This window comes from Grus americana, chromosome 13 (genome assembly GCF_028858705.1).
Source record: "Grus americana isolate bGruAme1 chromosome 13, bGruAme1.mat, whole genome shotgun sequence".
Classification (NCBI taxonomy): Eukaryota; Metazoa; Chordata; class Aves; order Gruiformes; family Gruidae; genus Grus; species Grus americana.
In genome coordinates, this window is record NC_072864.1 from 18,265,001 (window position 1) to 18,286,440 (window position 21,440).

The 21,440-nt window shown below is 42.3% G+C and overlaps 1 long non-coding RNA gene across 1 annotated transcript in view; it reads left to right on the plus strand.

Annotated features, from left to right (window-relative positions):
* LOC129212441 (uncharacterized) overlaps positions 1–21,440 on the plus strand; it is a 47,574-nt gene that overhangs the window by 4,599 nt on the left and 21,535 nt on the right. Inside the window, exon 3 of the long non-coding RNA XR_008579171.1 lies at positions 6,304–6,530. This is a non-coding gene — a long non-coding RNA (uncharacterized LOC129212441). The remainder of the gene's footprint in view (positions 1–6,303; positions 6,531–21,440) is intronic.

Consider the following 21,440-nt stretch of genomic DNA (forward strand, 5'->3'; position numbering starts at 1 on the left):
CTCTGACTCCAGGAAATCATTTTTGGCCGAGTGTGACCCAGAATATCCGAACGTGGCCCCAGATTCTTCTGGCTGCTTCCACAGAGGCTGAGCTGGGCAGCGGGATGTTGTGCACGCTGCCATGGAACCTCAGCTTAGCAAAACACTTGTGCTGATGTGTTGAACTACCACCTCAGTGGGCTCAACCCACTCAAAATATTGCGGCTAAAAAAGGGGCAGCGCAAGGCGCCTGGGTGGGATGATCCCCCCGTGTTTTATGCAAGGGCTGCACAGGGCTGGATAATGCTGAAATCTCTCCAAAATCCAGCGCAGATGTCTCCTGCGAGAGGCACCCAGGGCACTGGGCGTGCGGCCGTGCCCCTGAGGCTCTCCGCTGGAGCTCAGACTCCTCGGGGTGGGCTGGGACCGCAGCGTTGCCCATCTCTTATGATTCAGCGGGCTCCGTGCTGGAACAGAGCAAGAGCTTTGTACAAGTTTCGAGTTCTTATTTTACATTGCAATCAGCGTGCTTGCTTTAAGGGGTTGAACATCATCCTTCCAGTGATTATATTTGGAAACTCTTTGTTTACAACAAGCTCTAATATATGTGGTATCTCAAGGGTTCTTGCTCTGACAAATTTATGATGATTATTTGTTTGGAGAAATGCTCAGTTTAGAGCTCTTTCTCTTTGCACCTTTGCCTGATTGCAGTCTGTCCTGGGAGAGGTTAAAAACAATCCGGAGCTGTCGAGGTGAGAAAAATTAACTTTTTAACCTGTTTTGTCCAGAGATCTGGGTTAGGCTGAGGTTTAACCACTGGTGCAAGGGGTTGCAGGCACACTGTGGGGAGGGCTGCGTTTACACCGGTTTGTTCTGTTTGGAAGGGTTTGCAACAAGTTCACTTTATTTTCCCCATAGAGGCCATTTCCTATCACTCAGAGTGATGCAGTGACTGGCTGAAGAGAAAAAAGGAATAAGAACTGCTATGGCAGTTTATATTTTTGTGGTGCTCTGTTGGTTGTCCCCTTACCCACCGGCCATGTTCCTTCCAAGATGACTTGATTATCTCCAGGACCTCACAGCATAAATATCAGTGGAGGATGCCGTAATCCAGGTTTGTTTCCATTTCACATCCCGCAGGATGAGCTCAAGCTTGTGAGCCAAACGTGTTAAAATAGATATCCTCTGCAGAACAGCAAGCGTGGGTGATTGCAGGGGGATCTGTTTTGGGGTGGGCAGACCATCGTCCTGGGTCTCCCGACTGCGGTTCAGCTCGGCAGGAGGATGGCAGGGAGCTGGCTGTGGCGTCCCTGAGGGCTCTGCTGCTCAGGGAAGCACAAGGAGGACAGGCTTTAGAAGAAGACTGGACACCTGGCCTGGGCCAGCTTTTTAAAGCCAAAATTGTGCTCCGAAAAACCTGGCTCAATATCCAGCTCAACGTGCTTGAACTTATCTCCCACCGACATCCACATTGCTTTCAGAGACGAGGCCAGTGGTGCCCGCCTCACCACGGGGCTGGGCTTGGTGGGTTGTCTTGGAGCAGCTGTAGTGTATTTCTGGCAAGATACAGTTATAGCTGCATTAAAAAAGGGAAAAAAAGGAAAAAAAGGAACCAAACCCAGATGCTGTGAATGCAGCCCCTGCTTTTGTGTCCCAGCCTAGTGGCTGGGCACTCAGCTGAGAGGTGAGGAGCAGGGCCTCGGCAGGGTTGGGGTGCCTGCCCGGGGTGGGACCCCGGGGGTCAGGGTCAGCCCCAGCACCACAGGGCTGGCACCATCCCACCGCAGGCCGCACCCGCGGGGACAGGGACGGGGACACCTCACTGCTGGGGGCTGCATGGGGGCGGGTGCCACCCCACCCACAGCCCCGCTGCCAGCCAATCCCCACACAGAGAGAGCTGCTCTCCACCAATCCTCTGCATCACCTCATCCCACCCTCTGGCCAATCCCAGCCCCACCCAAGGTATTTAAGCACCCACCCAGGTTGGGCTCCTCAGTGCTGCTGCTGCCACCACCCTGGGTGCATTGTGTGTGGCTGTGCCTGTGGGTGTGTGTCCGTGTGGGGCCTTCTTCCTGTGTGCCACTGGGCCTGGTGACACGCCAGCGGCCGTGGAGCTCCGGTCAGTAGAAAAGCCTGTCCTGACACAGAAGGGGCTGTTGGTGTGCACAGCAGCCTGTGCCCCAGAGCGGGATTAGGACACAACTGGGGGAAGTAAGCACCTTCACCTCAAAAGACATGCCAGGTGTAGAGCTGTGCTTAATGCTGTCTTTCTGGTGGTACTGAGGAGCACTGAACTTGCTGAACCTGTAAGTGATTAATCCTTTAACAAGATGCCATTGCAGAAGGCACCTGCTGTGGGCTGCTCTGTGGTGGGGCTGTGTGGAGCAGCACTTGGACTCTCCATCATGTTACCAGGTGCTATCTCCTACCAGCTGTTGACTCTTGGATCTTCCTTTTCCATGCTCAGTGTTAAGTGTCTTCCAGGTCTTGTTCACATGGAGGATTTTGGTGACTGACTATCAGCAAGGTTTTTGCACACACATAGGAAGGGATTACATGTCACACCAAGTATCCTACCCAATAGAGAGTACAGGTGAAACCGTACTGTTCTCACTCTCAAGGTTAGGGAAATTAAAATAATGGTAGATCTCATGATTCAAGAGGAGAAGGAAGTCAGATGGCTCTGGGTTGTCAATCCAAAAGTCTGTGTTACATAGAAAAGGCTGATACAGTGAGTCCTCGATCATGTGGTCCTCTTATCTCTACCCAGGTGTTTGCTACAACAGAGCTAGTTACTTCCTTAGCTGAGGGAGGGAATGGCAGGTGAGCTGTGGAGATCAAAATCACCAGCATCAGCTCTGCTCAAGTGCTCAGGAACGAGCCTGGAGACAGCAAGTGGCAGAAATGTTGATGTGCAGACATCTGCGTGATTCCAGGCTGTTTAGGAGGAGTGCAGGCTTTCCAGTGAAAAATCATGGTGGCTAAATCCTCAACTCTCCAAAACAAGGTGGAGCTCATAATTACTGGGTATGTACAGACTTGAGTAGATACCAGTAGAATACAGAGGGAAACATGAGGAAAATCTGGTTTGAAGCAAAATTAGCAACTTTTAGTATTTCCATCATGCAAAATAAGTCTAGAATTCTGACAATATGTGTGATGCTTTCTATAAAATCCCATTTTAATCAGTGATGACAGTTTGACATTTTTCCAGCTGCTTAGAAGCACTAGACAGTCAAGTATCTCAGTAGGGCATGGGTTGGCATGCTGGGATGTATGTAAGCTTTAACTTTCCTCCCACTCAACGACTTACGATGGTATTCGAAGAACGGGGGGGGAAAGCTTTCTGCAGGTTTCACACTAGCTTATGCCATCTGTGTTTTTAGCCTTGTCTTGTAAAAGTAAAATCTTCACTTTGAAAGTGTATCCAGATGCTGCCAGCTAATATTATCATTCTCAGTAGCAAGTGAGGATTTTATTTATAAAATGTCCTGGCCTTTGCTGAACAATTCATGGTTCTGCACACTTGAGGGACATATAAATAGCAATTAAAACACAGTTTAGAGTAGCGCTTAGGCTCTTAAAGAAAGTGACATCAATTTAAAGGAAGGGATAATGTGCTGGGCTGGACATCAATCAAAAGGAGGAAAAAAATGTTGTCTAAAGCAGTATTTAAATGATGGGATAAAGCATCTGGGAGAACAGGCTCCACAACACGGGGGCTGGCAGATAAAAGCCACCCGGGTGAGGACACTGTGCTTGATGAGACCACCCATCTCAGGGGTGCCTGCTCCAAAGCCTGCTAGAGGCAACCTGACTTCAGCAGTACTGTGTCATCGATGTGGCCTTACACCCTGGTGCCTTTGGAGAGAGGTCTCGGTAGGTGAGGGAACAGACATTGTCTGGGGTAGAAGGGAGATAATTTGTTACTTTTTTAGCATCTCCTACTGCATCCTAGTCAGATCTCTTATCCTAACCTGCCACATCCTCTCTTAATCTACCTTAGATATGTCCCCAGCTTTGGTCACTATTGCCACTATTTGGTCACCATCTCTTCTTCCTTGCTGTATTTATCTTCTCAAGTCCTCCTGAAGTAGGAAAACACTGAAAAATCCCTTTTTATAAATGGAAATCTGATGTAAAATGTGCTTGCAGTCCCACCTTTCAAAGCCTTGCAGGGTACGACATTTCCATACACCTTCCGAAGTCTCCAAGTCCCAGGTCTTCACCTTTGCTGTGAACCTTTATGTCATGTGCCTGGTTATTTCTGTTGTGTTCTGCCCAATCGCTCGGTCCCTCTGCCTTACTGTTCCTGTCATCTGTTGTTGCACGTTTGTGTTTTCTCCCTTCTGTTTCTCAGTGAAGACCAATCCACTCTCCAGCGCGCAGGTTTTGTGTTTAGATTGCACTTTCTGTGGAGCAAGACACAAAGTCTTAGCTCACAGTCCACCGTGTACACACAGCATCTTGTTAGCTCTTGCATAAACAATGAGAATAAATTAGATTCAAATTGTCAATATTGTAGCAGCACGAGGGTAGGCACGTAAAATCAATGCTACGGACCTAACCTGCATGCATAGTTACTGCGATTACGCATAGAAATAATAATATTGTGGATTGTTAGGGACATGTCACTTGACATGCACTTGCACAACTACTTGGTGTTCACATAGTTTTAAGCACAGATGCACTGTACAATCTGTATGGCACTGGGGATGCTGAAACTGGACTCTCAATCAGAAGCTGTTAGTTTATTTTTAGTTAAAGAATTTTGTTGCTGGATTGTTTGGGGAATTCATAAGTGTTGTTTGAAGAGTTTAAACAACTCACTTCTCCACACCTGAGCCTCATATCTTCCAACTTCAGATAGGCAATTGGATATATTAATGCTAGCACTACACTTTTATTGAGAGCAGGCATTACATTGAGGAAACAGCTATAAATAAGCACAGAACTTGCACCTGCAGATAAAAAGGCTGTTTGAGAAATCAGGACTATGTTCGTTGTTTTTGTTTATTTCTGTACTGAGTGTAATTTTTAAACTAGTTATATGTAGCAGAATGCATGAAAAAATCAAGACACTTGGCTCAAGGAGTTAGAGATCTAATCAGAATGTTGATGACTTATTTACAAATGTTTTCTCAGCCATGTTGCTTTTCTTTAATTTCTACAGGATATCCTTTTCCTTTAAAGTCTCCAGAAATGATGAGACAGGCTGCTTTTTTGGGGGCTATTTGTTAGGAGGCTGACAAGATGAATTAGTCAAATAATTGCTGCTAAACTCATACAGTACCTGCTATTTAAGGTGTTTTGTCTGGATAAATTGTTCTCTATTAAGGCACAATTATTGTCTCTCAAAAATGCATCATTTTTGATACATCTCTATCTCCATTCAGACTGCTTATCTTGCCTTTTCTAATATCTTGTGATGTTTTGTGCACTGCAAGACATTATTTGGTTTTTATACTGAAAAATCCGTCTTCCCCCCCTCCCCTTCAGATTACAGATCTTCATGGCACAGGGGAAAAAAAAAGTTCAAATCCTTTATTTGAAAATATTGATTCTGGTGATAATTATCAAAGATTTAGTTCCTTTGACTTTAGATGAACCATTAACCATGTCCCCAGCTCATAAATCCAGTCACTAATGAAAATCTGCACGAGTGAACTCAGACAGAAACTTTGGTGCATGTCTGCGTGGGTTTTTCCAGTGAGGCTGGAGCAGTGCTTGTACTCGGAGAATCCCCAGGGCTCTGAAGATGATTAATGATAACAAAGCTTTCCCTATTGTGTTAGCGGATAGGGAGGAAGGAAGAGTACTCTAAAAAGAGAGTGCATAGAATTTCTGAGTATTGAAGTTCAGGAGTAGAGTTTAACCCTTTAAAACAGCTACAAAATTTCTTCCAGTTATGTGAGGAGGACAAAATCTATTTTCTTCGTCTTTGTAAAATCTGCCTACTGGCTGCATTAACAGATCTCTACACCAAGTATGTGCAGAGGGAAACCGATGCACTGAGATGTAGCAACGTTTTCAGATGAGTTGGGCTGCTTGCAATATAACAAAGTTAGGCACACCCACAATCCACTTAGGTTTAGCTTTTTGAAATGTGTTAGAGATTTCTGCTAATGGGTTTTCCCTGTGGGCAGCATTACCAACCTGATTATACAGGTTTTAAGAAACTCTCTTAGGAAGATTCTTTTTCATCATAAGTTTTGACATTGACCTACTAAACTGGGTAATTTAGCATTTTATTTTCTAAGAATGAAAAAGAAAATTGAATATTTCATGACAAGAGAGGGATTACAGTAACGCTGTTCTTTATAGGAAACCTATCATGTCCGGGGGCCAGATCATGCTTCTGAGATCTGCACAACTACACGAAGATCTTGACGCCTGCTTTCAAAACAGCAGTTGGAGTACTTTGGTTGTGATACCCACCCCAATTACTTGCTGTGAAAGCTTCTCCCACATGTGCTTGTGAATATAGCTTGAAGACAGAGCTGAGAGGTGAACAACATGTACCTTCCTACCAGAAGAGTTTCATTGAAAAGGTAAGACATTTGCAAATCACATTAATTTTTGTAGGGACCTTCTATCTCAACAAAAGCCAGGAGATTGGGGCAAAGATGGATTTGGTTGGCTGTGGCAATCTGGGGCCTCTGAACGGAGAGCTTTTGCCTCCCAAAATCTCCAAGTTCCTCCAGGGTTAGGAGCTGCTTTTGAACAGAGGTGGAGAACAAACCTTTGCCTTCTCCCCCCCTGACACATTGCAAGAGAATCTTCGTGAAGAAATTTTGGTGGAGCTTGCATCACAAAAAGCCCACTCCTAAAGCTGACTGGGAGGCTGTGGCAATTTAGCCCTAGTGATTTAATTGCTATGTTCCTTTAATAGCAATTGTTCTTTTCCATTAAGGGGTACCAAATGCAACCTGATTATTAGTTGGCTGAAAACCAGGAATGCTTTGCTTCACTAAGGCATGTTACCTGATACACTGGAGCTGGGATTCCATTAAAAAAATGTACTGGGAATTTTTAAACTGGTTTTATAGCAGATAAATTTTATAAAAATATTACCTTTAAAAATGTTCAGATGCTGTAGTACTTGGCCAGCTCTCCTGCTATGTTGTGGTTTAAAATAGTTCATTTGCCCACTCTAACCCTTCAGTCTTACATATCTGGGCACAATTCTTGTTGTCTGTTTACGCAAAATAGTATTTTACAGAAGTGTTGTTCAGTACCTGCTTTGAGCTTTAGAATGAAATATTCAAAGATGTGCTTGCAAGAAATCTGTTTGGTAGTCGTTGTTTTATTACATTTACTAATTTGCTACTATTGTTGGGCATGGAGTTAGAGTATTGCTAACCCTCTAGCTGATCCCAGAGAAAAGTAATGGCTTGTTGGGATTGTGATATTTGATAGTTTCCTTCCTTTCTGTGCCTTCATCTTTCTATGTTCTCCTCCTTTCTCTACTTGACTTTACACTCTGGAGTGTCCAGAGTTGGAGGATGTCCAAGCACAGCAGCACACTGAGGCTGTGCGGTGATTTGGTGGTCAGCTGGGGAAGGGGGGAAACCATCCCCAAAGAACGTCCAGAAAAATAATAAAATAACACGGTGTTCACTCTGGGTGTGCACATTCACATATGACCATCCTCATCTGACTGCGTTATTGATGCACGTGTGGAAAATACCATGTACATGGCAGAGGTATACATCTTGCTCTTCAGTAATTTTCTAGAAATAGCCTGGAAAAAAATACTTACCATTTCTGTGATGCCTGTTTATAATGTCTCAGAGTACTTTTCCAATGTGACTTTAGTCTTAAAGTAGAATTCAAGCAGGAGCAGCCTAGCTGAGGCTTTTTGTTCTACTTTTGGGGTTTACATGAGCGCCAGTTACCGGAGTTGCCGCCGATGACTGAATCCCACATGTGGCCAGGTCCTTCGGTTTGCAGCATTCTCTGCCTCAAATGTAGGGTTAAGATTTCTTCCTGTGCTCTGACCCCGTTATGGTAGGTAAACAGGCCGGAGCCGCATAAAAGGGCTGGAAGCCCCGTTCCGGGCCGGGGGAGAATTCCCTCGGCGCAGGCCCCGCAGAAGACGGCAGTAAGGCACCGCGCAGACTCTCCCCAGATGTCTGGTACCTTTGGTATGCAAATAGGGGGGACCCTGATAGACGGCCAGCACGGCTCCTTTCAAGTCCTCCTTTAGTTCCCGCTGTGTGTCTTTCCCCTCTTACTGCAGAGAGAAGAACGCTCTAGTTTTGTTATGTTTAAATTACACTATCTTTTATATTAGGACAGATCAAAAACTAACGCCCAAACCATTTTCAGTTCACGTAGCTATATAAGCAACCGTCTCATAATTGAAGTATTTAATTAAAATGTACGTATGCCCTCAACAAAAGAAAAATTGTTCTGTAGCATTGTGGCCAGCATGAAGTTTATACAAGACAACATTCAGAGATTTCTCAGTCACTTACTATATAAAAGCAGTTCCAATCCCACCTTTAAAAAAACCCACAAAATTCTTCACATAAATAAATATTCCACTTGCATAATTTATAAATTACTTTGGTTAAAATGTTAAATTGCCAAGAAGTCTGACTGCAACTGGTCTGGTTCTTCTTTTTTATATACATATTAAAAAAATAGAAAAGGAGAATGTTGAAACAGCTGAGGTTGGTTTGGTTGAGGGTTAATGTTTGGGTAAGAAGCCTCCAAGGAAAACTGAAGTGCTGAATGAACACCACTCTATGGTAATTAGTGAGTGGTATTTTTCCCTTGGAGTCAGTTTCTGAATCAATGTAATAGCGTGATGGGAACGGGGAGGGACACCGGATGGAGAACATGATAACTTTCTCAGTGAGATGTAATGTTGAGATTGTGGCCATTTCATTAAGGATACATAGGTGCTTCTAGCAGAAGAAGGAATGCAAGTTTTGTTGTGTTGGCCAGAGTTTGAGCAATTAGTTTAAGTTATAGCTACTTAATTTTTTTCCTGTTTTTTTTTATATCCTCAACTCATATATGGTATTGTGTTGCCATATTAAATGGCTGCTGTCTTGCAAGCTTGGGATACCTGAATTCAGTGGTTGGTAAAATATTCCCTGCTTATGTAGTTCAGTCTGTAGAGTCTGCAAAGCACTTTAGGATCTCTGAAAACACTTTAGAATCTCTGAATAAATATTGGTCATTATATTGAACTTTGAAAAGTACTTTCTGCACATAAATAGACTACTTATCTTCAAAGATCTGTGAAACAGTATACATCCTAACTATCGGTGTATATCCTAGAAGGACTTGTCAGCATGTATACTAGGAGATCAAATGGTAAGGCTGTTTTACTCAGTTCTTTGGCTCCCACTACAAACACATATACAGTATCTAGAACTGATACGGCAGTTGTAGAAAACAGTAAAGCAGTTGGAGTTCTACTTCTCTTATAGCAATTACTTGGACATGTTTTTAAGGTCTGATAAAGTGTGAATCGCATTGTAGGATTGTTTCTTTCACTTAGTTAACTCAGCTTGGAAGAGATCAGTATTTTATGCCATATTATATCTGTGACGTAAAAAAAGGTGGTGGTCTTGGTCAAGATGCTGTGAACATGGGAAGAATCGCTGCAGTGCATGATTCCTTGGCTTCCAGTGTGGGAAGCTCATGGCTGTAGAGGATAAGACTCCTTTCCACCCCTTTGAAAGGTATGACTGTGATTAAAGGCTCAGAATAAAATATAATTGAGGGAGTTTCAATCTTCGATGTTGATATTTTTTCTGCTGTTTGTATAGTTTCACTTTCCTGCTGCTTCAAAAACAACTTGTTCTTTAAATAATATATAAGTGGAATCAGTTCTCAAGACAGAAATGTCATTTGCTTTTTAAAAAGCTATGGCAGTCACCAAATTTCAAAATGTGTAACTGAACATGATGCATTTTTTCAGAATTGCTTTTGAAATGGTGTAGTTGTGTAATAAGTCAGTGTAAACTAGTGAAAGAACTGTTAATGTCTTTTGCTGTCCCCTCTAGAACTGTCAATCAGCTAAAAGCTTGACATTTTTTTGGACAGAAAAGTTTTTTGAGCGGAAAAAAATGCTTTTTCACTAAATGGAAATTTTAACAAAATTGTATTTAAAATGTTGGGATTTTTGCTGAAAATCCAAACATCATATCATAACCTTTTAGGAAATACAAGTGTTTACAAATAATGAATGTGCAGTGGGAAAATGGTCCAAAATACAAGTGTTTTGAGCCTGCCTTTCCCAGAGCTTATCTCCTGAATAGCTTCTAAGCAAGGAAGGTGCAGTCCAGCCTCATGTGGCAGTTTGAAGGCTGCCTCTATGGCCCTCCAGTGCTGATAGAGGGTGGCCTTGTAATGAAGCCAGCCAGCTCCCTCAGCATCTTGGGAGGCATCTGAGATGGTCCCATGGACCTGTATGAGTCCTGAGAAACCGCTCACTTGTTCCTAACCAGAAAGCCCTTGCTATTGTGTGGTGCCGTTTTTGAATAGAGCCCCTACTTTTGCCAAATACCAATAGTTTAGGTTAAAGATGGCCATAGTTTGAAACCAAAATGAGGGAAAAGAAATAATTATTTTACATGGAATTAGCTAATTTAAGAATATATAGCATGTGTGGGTTTTTGGAGGTGTCAGGCTTTGTTTTTTATAGACAAAGTGCGCCCACTGAGAGCTCCTGGGGCTCTGGAACAGAGTGCAGAAGACCTGTGTATATCAGTGAGGTCAGGTTTTCTCCAGAATGTTGTCTTTATGGCTGTGACAGCTTCTCACCATCTTTAGGGTTATGCCTTTACTGCTGGTCCTTGGGATGCTGTATTTACTCTTGCTTTTTTTGGAGGTAGGCTGAGGTTATATTACGGTATGCTAGGCATTGGTTTGGCAGGGTGCTCAAACTGATGCTTCACTTTTAGGTCCATTGAGGTGTTTGAGAATTAGTGGCTTTTAGGGAATATGTCACATGCTTAAAACAAGGCATATGTGAAGCAGTGAGTTAGCTAATGCTGTAGATCAGGTCTTGTGTATCGTGGCTGCGGACTGTTCTTTCCATCTATTAAAGTGATATCCTGTTTTCCCAAGAATATCATATTTAGGAGAAAGCTAGTCAAGAATTCTTCTAAGTAAAAGACCTTTTTTTCTGTACTTCACATAATAGCAGTTCAGTGAGATAAAAATAGTACAGAAAACAAATTAAACTTACAAATGAGAGGATATTAGAGTTTGGTCATCTTAGAAGTTGGTATTGGCCTTTTTTCTGAGAGATTATTTTATTTTTGTTTTGTTTTTTTCTTTTATTGATTTTTTTTTCCCCTCAATGTTGCCAAGGCTTCTCACTGTTTGCTTGTTGCTTTCTCATAAAACTCTCCACAATTCTTAAGGGAAACATTCTCATTAAGGTCGCAGTGGTAAAAGAAATCTTTATGGCAAGGTTAAGAAGTATTTCTAATGTTTTGGAGGTATTTTTTGTGGCAATTTATCCTTACAGTGGGCATTTAAAACTAAAATAAAGCTCAGAGTAATAAGACCCATTCTTTTCCACCAAACCATAGAGAGTCCTGGACTTCAACAGGGAATGATACATGAAACCATTGAAAATACTGTAGAAGAACAGTAAAACCAACTTTCCGAATGGAGAAGAAAGGAGTTTTAAAGCCTTGTCTAAACACAAGTTTTACTACTTTTAACTTTGCTGATAATTACTTTGATACAAATGTGCTGATATTTCCCATACACAAGAGTGGAAAAAGTGCTTACCCGCATGGAGGAGTGACTGCCAAATAGCTTTGGTGTTCACCCTGCTCCCCCAAGCAGACACAGGCTACATTTGGACTAGGAAATTAAACAGTGCTGAGGAGCGTTCCTGAGTGCTGGCACATGGAAAGCCATGTGGGGAAGTTCTCAGGAGGGTTCTCAGTGGGCTTTTGACGACCACCAGCCATGCTGTGCTGAAGCCCCCTGCCCATGGCTGGGAGCTCGAGCTTGCCAGTTTGCTCTGGCAGCGAGGAGACGTGAGATCTTTGGTGCCATCCAGCCTTGGTGCCCTGGAGTATTCCCTAGCACGTTTAATTTGTTTTACTGGTAAGGCTGCTAGATGTAGAGTACATTTGTGTGAAGTGGTCTGCTCTCTTTTTGCATAAGAGTAAGCTACCTCACCTCATATGAACATGCAATAATTAGTGTGGAGTTAATAGTACGCCTGAATACTGCAGCATATTATACAGTCACATTATTATTAGGCCAGCCTTACGTTGTACAAAAGTAGGGCATGTTTACACTGCTGTTACTATATCAACACTATAGCTTGTACTACACTGGGTTACAAATACCTGTGCTGTAACAAATATAACTAGATGAGCATGCAAATGTGTGAAGCTGGCCTTAGCTGTAATGAGCTGTGAAGAGGACAGTGGCATATACCAGTGATGACTACAAAATGGACTTACTGTCTGAAAGTCCAGCAGATCTGCAGGGATTCAGTATGATATTAGTTATTTTTTTAAGTATTCAAAACATATCTAAGTACATTATTTAAGAACATTTTTTTCTGTGTAAAATAATTTGTATTCCCAGAGCAGCTTTGCCGCAGGAGACTGAACTTCAGGACACTACAGATTTTCGCAGTATGTGCTATACATTAAGGTGCCTTTCAGAACTTTTTAGCTGGCTTTCTCCTGGTTCCCACCGACTGAATTACACTACAATTCCCTTTATGTTACTTTCTTGTGTAACGAGCTGATGAGGTGTCCAAAGAGGTAGAAAAGAGATGCCGTCACTGGGTAGCTGTCCAGCTCCTTTCAAGCCATCAACAAGCACTTTATGTACTGCTCCAAATGTGCTCTACAAACCACAGCTTGGAGCTGTTGCCCAGAGGCTCAGAGCCTACATGTTTAAGACTTAATAGTGAGATTCTCGAACGATTTATAGAATTAGAAACAAATAAGTAGTGTATAGATGTATGCGTGTGTGTAGACACAAGGATGTAGGTACAGGGTTTCCAAAATCTGTAGGTCAGTCTAAAGCCAATTAGTCATTTAATAAGCAGTGACAAAGGAGGGAGGGAACAGCAAAATACAGTCCCCTTCACCTGACGTTCTCAGGTCACTTTATAAATGTGGCTAATCAAATTTCTTCACATACTTGTAAAGTTAGTACAAGGGCAAGGTTTAAGCAATATACATGGATTCATTATCCTAATGTGATGGCACAGATATTAAAAAAGTCAAAAAATGAAATCTCTATGAAGTCTCTTTTCTCTGAGGATATTACCACATAAGAGCCAACATGATTCTGGTCCAAAGCAGGAGAGGAAGAAAGTGAAGATCAACAATACCTTTGACTTTTGAATTCCTCTGAGATTTTTAAAATTCTATAATCCTGTTTGCAATTGAAACTTAATTTCTTGACTTTAGCAGTCATACATCTTTTGTTAAATGTAGTCAGAAGTGTTTATATCTGTCATTGTGGGGATCCATATTTATCCCTCAGTATTAATGACATACACTTATTTTTGTAGTAATTGCTGCAGAGCCTACTTGGGATCTGCAAACTGGCTGGCAAGCTTTCTGTGTCTTGTGTTTTGACCAGTGATAAAGACTTTTATCATCTGAATTCAGCTGCCAGCTCTGTTGATAACAAGCAAAGTGGACTTTCATTGGTGTCAGTCCTGCACAGCTCAGGGGTTCTGCAGTGCCAGCTCTCCTTGCCTCTGTGCAGGGGTGACTGCAGAGGTACGCACTGACAAAGTGATGGTACCAGGGTGGTGGTTTTTTTCCCTAAGAGGTGTGGGAGTATGCGGTGGGTTGACCCTGGCTGGAGGCCAGGTGCCCACCAGAGCCGCTCTCTCACTCCCCTCATTCACTAAACAGGGGAGAAAAGGCATAACGAAATGCTTGTAGGTCGAGATAAGGACAGGGAGAGATCACTCACTAGTTGTTGTCACGAGCAAAACAGACCGAACTTAGAGAGGGAATTCATCTGATTTATTACTAGGCAAAACAGAGTAGAGGAATGAGAAAATAAAATCAACTCTTAAAACACCTCCCCCCACCCCTCCCATCTTCCCGGGCTCAACTTCACTCCCGGCTTCAACCTCCTCCCCCCTCAGCGGCACAGGGGGACAGGGAATGGGGGTTACGGTCACTCCATCTCACAGTGTTTCTGCTGCTCCTTCATCCTCAGGGGGAGGACTCCTCTCATCGTTCCCCTGCTCCAGCATGGAGTCCCTCTCACGGGGTGCAGACCTTCAGGAGCAAACTGCTCCAGTGTGGGGTCCCCCATGGGGTCACAAGTCCTGCCAGCAAACCTGCCCTGGCGTGGGCTCCCCTCTTCACGGGTCCACCGGTCCGGCCAGGAACTTGCTCCAGCGTGGGCTTCCCACGGGCCGCAGCCTCCTTCAGGTGCCTCCACCTGCTCCAGCGTGGGGTCGTCCGCGGGCTGCAGGTGGAATCTCTACACCCCCTCATCCTTCCTCCATGGGCTGCAGGGGGACAGCCTGCTTCACCATGGCCTTCACCACGGGCTGCAGGGGGATCTCTGCTCCGGCCCCTGGAGCTCCTCCTGCCCCTCCTTCTGCACTGACCTTGGTGTCTGCAGAGTTTCCTACATCTTCTCACTCCTCTCTCCGGCTGCAAAAGCTCGCTCTCTCTAAGTGTTTTTCTTCTTCTTAAATATGTTGTCACAGAGGCGCTGATTGGCTTGGCCTTGGCCAGCCCCAGGCCTGTCTTAGAGCCGGCTGGCATTGGCTCTGTCAGACACAGGGGGAGCTTCTAGCAGCTTCTCACAGAAGCCACCCCTGTAGCCCCCCCCCCCCCCCGCTACCAAAACCTTGCCACGCAAACCCGACACAAAGTAACAGCACTTGTATTTAGTGAGACACATGAAACCACAGCAGGAGTTGAATCCTTCCAAGTTCACCAACTGCAGGTGCAAGAGCAGACTTTTTTTTAACCCAGGTTGGATGGAACCCTGGGTAAAAAACAGATAATCTCTGTGAGCATGTCAAGAAATTGGGTCTGCTTTCTACAACTTTCTGGCTAGTTTCTGTCTGACATGTCGTCTAACGAGTGAATATAGTGACTGATGGTTCTCTGAAGCATCTTGGTAGTACAGCTCTCCCTCTGCAGCATGATGTTACTGCTGATTGTCTGAATCTACGCTTGCTATTTAGGATGATAAACAATTGTTTGGCTGGTAATTGCCAAGCCCCTCTCCCCCAGAATGGATTCTGACATCTCTTTGGGTTTGGAGACCTATAATACAGATGCTTTTCTCTCAACAGTTAGTATTGCTTGGACTTTGGATTTAGAGCTACATCTGGAGGGAAAGAATTTCTTGGTAAGGATTTATTCAGTCTGTCAACGCACAACACTGGGAAGCTGCCTCTGGAACAGTTACTTGTGAAAGAGCATGCCCAAAAAAGTGCCTCTTGGTGTGCTTTTTGGTTAAAAGACTGAATGGCTATCTGAGCAGGGTATGCGTTTTGCTTTTATCCCATAAGAGCTGAGGAACATCTTTTCAGGTGGTACGTGCTGTGTGCTAGCCGAATGTGCCACAGCTGGGCCTGAGAACTATTGTTTGATGACAAGCTGGAGGCTGGCTTAAAAACAAGGGTGATCTTCCACTAAATTTCTTTAAGGAGAGTGGCTTGATCGTGTGCCATGTGAAGCTGAATAAAAACAGCTCTTCAGTGTCAACAGAGCACTCAGTTGTGGATGGGATAAGTTAAAGCCTTGTCTGAGACTATTAAATAAGAGACTAATTGTAGTTGTGCTGTTGGTAGCTCACTGATTTCATTCTCTGACTGTAATGTGAGGAGCATCACAGTCATTAAAACACATTGGTACTCTGCTAATAGTTAGTGAAGAATTGCACTCCAATAAAAACAGTGTTGAAACAATAGAACAATAATTTATCCAGTGTAGCGTCTCACGGGGATTATAGTTGAATATGTTTGTTTCTCATTTTGAGCACATTCACTGAAATTTGCAACTGTAGATTAGCAGATGGTTGCAACAAACTAAGAACATCTATGTCATATGCACTTAATCATGGATTGCTATGTGGGCAGAGCTTGTGCATGGGCATACATCAAAGCTGATATCTATCTATGTTGTAATGTATTCCTCCACATGACCATATCCAATACATGATACTTATTATTCCATTAGTACCCAAACCACAAACCCTTTCCAATATCCATCTGTGAAGATGCAAATAGCTGCATACTTTGTTTTATTAAGGATCAGCCATTAGGAGGTCACTGGTTAAAAGTCTGAAGATCATTAGAGGGATTTTTAAAAAAATAAACAGCTGTTGTCATATATCTTGAAGAGTTGCTGTTGTACCGATGTGATTTTTATCTGTGGTGATGATGTTGTCATGGGAACATATGCACAAGGGAATTAAATGATGTCAGGAAAAGTGTAAATGATGCAAACACACCTCATTTGAAATGTTAATTACCACCCTTCCCGCTACTCCAAAGAACAGTTCAATTTGATTTTATTTCAGAGGTAGGGAAAAATATGACACTTTTGTCTAACAATAAGTAGCTTACATTGTTGTACCAAAGTGAGTATGAGTCAGTGAGTTAATCTGCATTGGCAGCATTTGCACTGGGGACCATCTGCAGCCCTGCTTGTCTGAGCATCAGTAATATTCCTCTGTGAATATCTCATCTTGATGGTCAGGGGATGCAGGCAGCCTCTTTAAAGAGTTCCATAAATGCTTATAATTGCTGCATTAAACTTCAGTTTATTATTTTCTCCAGGTGCAGGTATGCGGATGATATGAAACCCCACTGCATTTACATACAAATTGAAGATTTTTATTAATCAGCCCGGTAACAGGAATCAAACAGCAACACTCCATCAGGTCCTTAAATACATTTGGTGACATTTTTACCATGCATTAGCATGATAGGGCAAGCAGAATATAATGTACCAATGATTGCTTTTCCATTGAAAGCACAAACGGTTTCATTTTTCCTGTCATCTCAAATAAGTGTTAAAGAGGGTTTGGAGGCTATTGTGTACGTTCCGTATGCTAGGGACTTACAAACACTGATGGCCACATTAAATAACCATTAGTGGCTCGGCTTAGATCATTGCAACATCCCTCCTCTTCAGAATTTATTCTTTGATTTAAAGTGAAAGCAATCTGTGACTGCTTTCATAAAGTCCTTCGGCTCCCTCCATTTTTTTTTCCCTCAAACAAAATGCATTACAACAGTAATTTTATGACTGTTAAGATAACTGCCGTTAACAAGCACTTAATTAAAATGTACAATAAATAGCAGGCTGCAGTCTTATCTCCTCTCATGAGCTCCCAGCAGCCTGAGACTCCAATGCACAGCCCTGCTGTTCCTCGGCTTGTTTGCAGATTAATTGCTTTTCTGTCTGGCAAAAGCTGCTTCTCCTTCAGCCAGATCGTAAATGACCAGATAGGGACTTTATCAATCAAGCTACTACTTTCTGTGATCACTTCCATTCAACACCTTCTGAATTTCGCATTGAGAGGAACAGAAGTTATAGAGATAGGATTTAACATCTTAGTTTTTGTGTGCTTGGAATTTACGATAGTGCTGTCACCATTTGACACTGTTAATCTTTACGTACAATACCCTTGGAGCAAGGCTGGTTTTGTTCCTGAGCTGGAACTATCCCTTGTAAGAATTGTGAAGAATACATATGAAACACAAGTGAGATGCTCTCCATAGCGCAAGGTTACATCTCTTCCATAATCTGTATGCACTTGCTGATGTGGCTCAGCATCTCTCTGTAACCTTGGATCCTGACCAAGCTAGCAGTTTACAGTTATATTAATTGAGATCTTGTTTTCTTGTGATTATGTATCATTTATATGGGGGCAGTTGTCTGGAGGCCTCAGCCATGGATAAGCGCCCCGGTTTGGTAGGTGCTTAATGTGCCTTCAATGGAAACCTAATTATGGTCAAAGCAGGTTTTGTAAAACCAGAAGTTAGAGTTTCCCTATTTAGACTTTGTCTATTAACAAAACCCTAGTGCATATAGATTTTGGGAAACGCAGCTGTTTGCAGATGAATTGTGATTTCTGAATTTAATAAGATTATCTAAACAAGTCTAATCACAGTAGAAATGCTATTCTTTTTACCAAAAGGCTTTAGAGAACGACTACTCCTGCTACTTGCAGAATACCCAAGTGTTACAAAATGTAAATATGATACCAGAGTGCAAATGTACTGTAGTCCACTTTTGAAATGCAATCCTTGAACTGCAGTAGGTATGTTGTTTTCTTGTTACCTGCTCAGAATATAAACAAATCTCTAATTTACCAGGTTTATCTTACATGCTGAGCGAAGGGAATGGCTTCCATTTGGAGTTCTAAACATGCACCGTATAGTAACTTTGAAAATACACTATATTAACTTGAGGCTGGCTTCTGAATACACATGAAGCTGCAGTGTTAAACATAATTTGTATAGCTGCTTCAGTGTCATCACTAAGGTCAGTCGTCTTAAACTAAACCAAGATACTCGCCCCCCGCCCGCTCCTTGCATGCTATTCTCTGAATGCAGCGGCCCTGTGAATGTTTTGTTGTTGTTTATTTGGGTTTTTTCCCCCTCCTGACAGTCAGAGAGGCAAGGGACTTTCCTCGTGGAAAAACGTATGCTTAGGAGAGCCAGAACGCAGGAGTTCCCTGACAGCAGTGTGTAGATTGATGTTAGCAACCTCTAAGGACATTTGGAGCATCTTTGCAAAGGGTCTTTTCCTGACCGGTGGTCTTTTCCGAGTGGTCTGCTCAGAGCTTCATTCTTAAAATACATCACCAAGAGCTAATTGTAAATGAATGAAAAGGAGAGTAGTCCTTACTACACTCCTGTTGGCAAATGTGCTCTCAGCCCATGAGCAAATCCATTGAGGGACTGGAGCAGTCAGAGTGTTGGGGTGAGTGGTGCACAGTGGAAGAACAAACCCCAAAGAAACAGGGGTGTTCTCAAGGCACAGGAATGGAGAAGCTGCTGATAAAGAGTTGCTATAAAGCTGCTAAAGAAAAAAATACTCAACTGTTTGGAATCCTCCAAGCTATTTGTCATGGTCACTACACTGCTACCACTTAAATAAGCAAACAAACAAGCACAAAAGATAAAGACAAGAAATAATCACTGAGGATATCAGCAAGAAGAGAATGCAGCCCTGTGAAGATAGTAAAATTACATACATAGGTCAAACCAATTTGCACTGTAATCCTGCTGCAGCTGGGTAGCCCCAATGTAACACGTGTATGCATGGACATTTGCAGCCCTAATGTGGTTATGACAGAGAAATGTTATTATCAAGGTGCTTATGTGCACGAGGGTCAGAACAGCGTTTACATCTCATCCCTGTAACCATTAGGCGAGCAGACAGATTCACAGAATGCTCCTTCGAAGGAGGGAGATAAACCATAAACTACCGTGTTTCTGTATTTTTATATTTTTCTTATTTAAAGTGGGTTTATTCTTAAACTAGGCCTTGCAGTTACACAGTACTCATATTTTTCCCATGGTATCTGTACGTTCGAAATTCTGAGTTCTTACCAGTTTTCCCCTCTGCTTTTACATGTCAGTAAACATGGGCTGTTTTGCTTTTGGACACCTGCTGTCTTGAAAGAAAATTTCTTGCTTAAAGTTCAGTTGGTGCTTAATTTTGTTGACTTGGCATTTATGTCTTATGCTAGTAATGGGCTGAGCTTTCTTGATGAGATCTTGTTCATTTCAGACTCTTTTCAGAAAATTTGTCCAAATATGTGGTACCTTTCTTTCTTCTCATGATGTGTCATTTGTGAAAACTTTGTCCTGAAAAATGAAATGACTCAATATAGACTGAACTTTTTCAGATAATTTCAAACACACTTGAATACTGGTTCAAAAAACTGTTTGTTGCATAAACCACATTTCTATGCAACTTGCTGTAGGTTTCTTTGCAGGTGGGAGAGAAGAACACTAAGGACTAATGGGGCAGGCCCAATAACAGAGTACAGCCACAGTTGATTAATCCAAATCATGTCACTCTACTAGCTATAGCATGCATATTTTAATTTTTTTTATTACTTAAGAATTTATTTTGAAATTATGCTGATTAAAAAAGGTCATATTTCCATCAGTACCTACATTAATTCAACCTTGTAAAATTTACTTCACCCACTCAGCTGGGTGGAGTGATTTTTTTTATGGATGAGCAGATGTTATAGCTGAGCTGTCAATTTTTATATTACTTCATTAATTTATTCACGAGAAATGTTTTAATCCCAAACACTCCACTGTGAACAAGTGGCAAGATTCCTGGGCTCTGTGACACCCTGTAAATTCAGTGATATCTTCTTCACATTCTGCAATGGAGACATTCTCAAATCTGACATAAGGAAATGTACTGAATATTGTTGTATTTTGGCATTGCGTTTAGCGTGATGGTCTTTGCTAGTTCAGCTGAATGAAGCAGACTTTAACTGTGTAAATCAGTGTAGCTCCATATAAGTCAATGAAATAATTCAGCACATGAGATTTTCTTGTTCTCTTGCAATGTTTTCATTTTAGCCCTCGTAATGATCTTTATTCTCTCTGTCTGTCATCCCATAGCAAGGATGCAATCCTAAGGTACAGAGATATCTAGTTACCCTAATTTATCTTATAAAATCCCATGTTTTTTTTTTTTTTAAATTATTATTTATTTACTTAATATATTCATTCTCAGTTTGTGGAAATACCTCATAGCAGTTATGGTAGGGAATGCTAGACATTTGGGTGCTCAAGAGAAGCACTAATGAGAATTTTGAAACTTGAGGGAGGTGAAACAATGTTGGACTGCGGCATTAGTGCATTGACTAAATACTTATGCTACATGGAGAAGCAGGTATTGGGAAATACTGGGCTTTCTTTAGGTTTTGTAATTGTCAGTGAACATGTCTTCATGTAATAAATGTACATTTTGAAGATGATTTTCACAGTTGAAATAGCTGAAATAGCTATCAAAAATAGCTGTATTTTCTTTTTTTGATTTTTTTTTTTTGCAAGCTAACATCCTGGATTCGAGCTGTGCTGTAAGTGGCCAGCCCTGTGATGGGTTTTGCTGTAGAGCAGTGCACAAACATGTGATGTAGCACAGTTGCTGGGAAACTTGGATGCATAGCGTACTTGGTATGGTGATGACAGCTTTTTTAGCTCTACAAGGACAGAGCTACATACTGCACAACCTCCAAGTATGTATTCAGAGCCCTACTCAGCACTGCTGATGGCATTGTGGAAAACCAAAAATACCCTTCTTAATGCAGCCGGTGTTGAGAACTTCATTTCCTTAAAAAGAAATCTGGAAGACTTCCCAGGTTATATATGTGTGCCTCTAACTTCTGAAGATATGACTGTACTAAGAGACTATGAGTAAAATTAATACTAGAGGGCTTTCTTGTTCTCCTCTAATTTTCTCATTTTAGTCCTC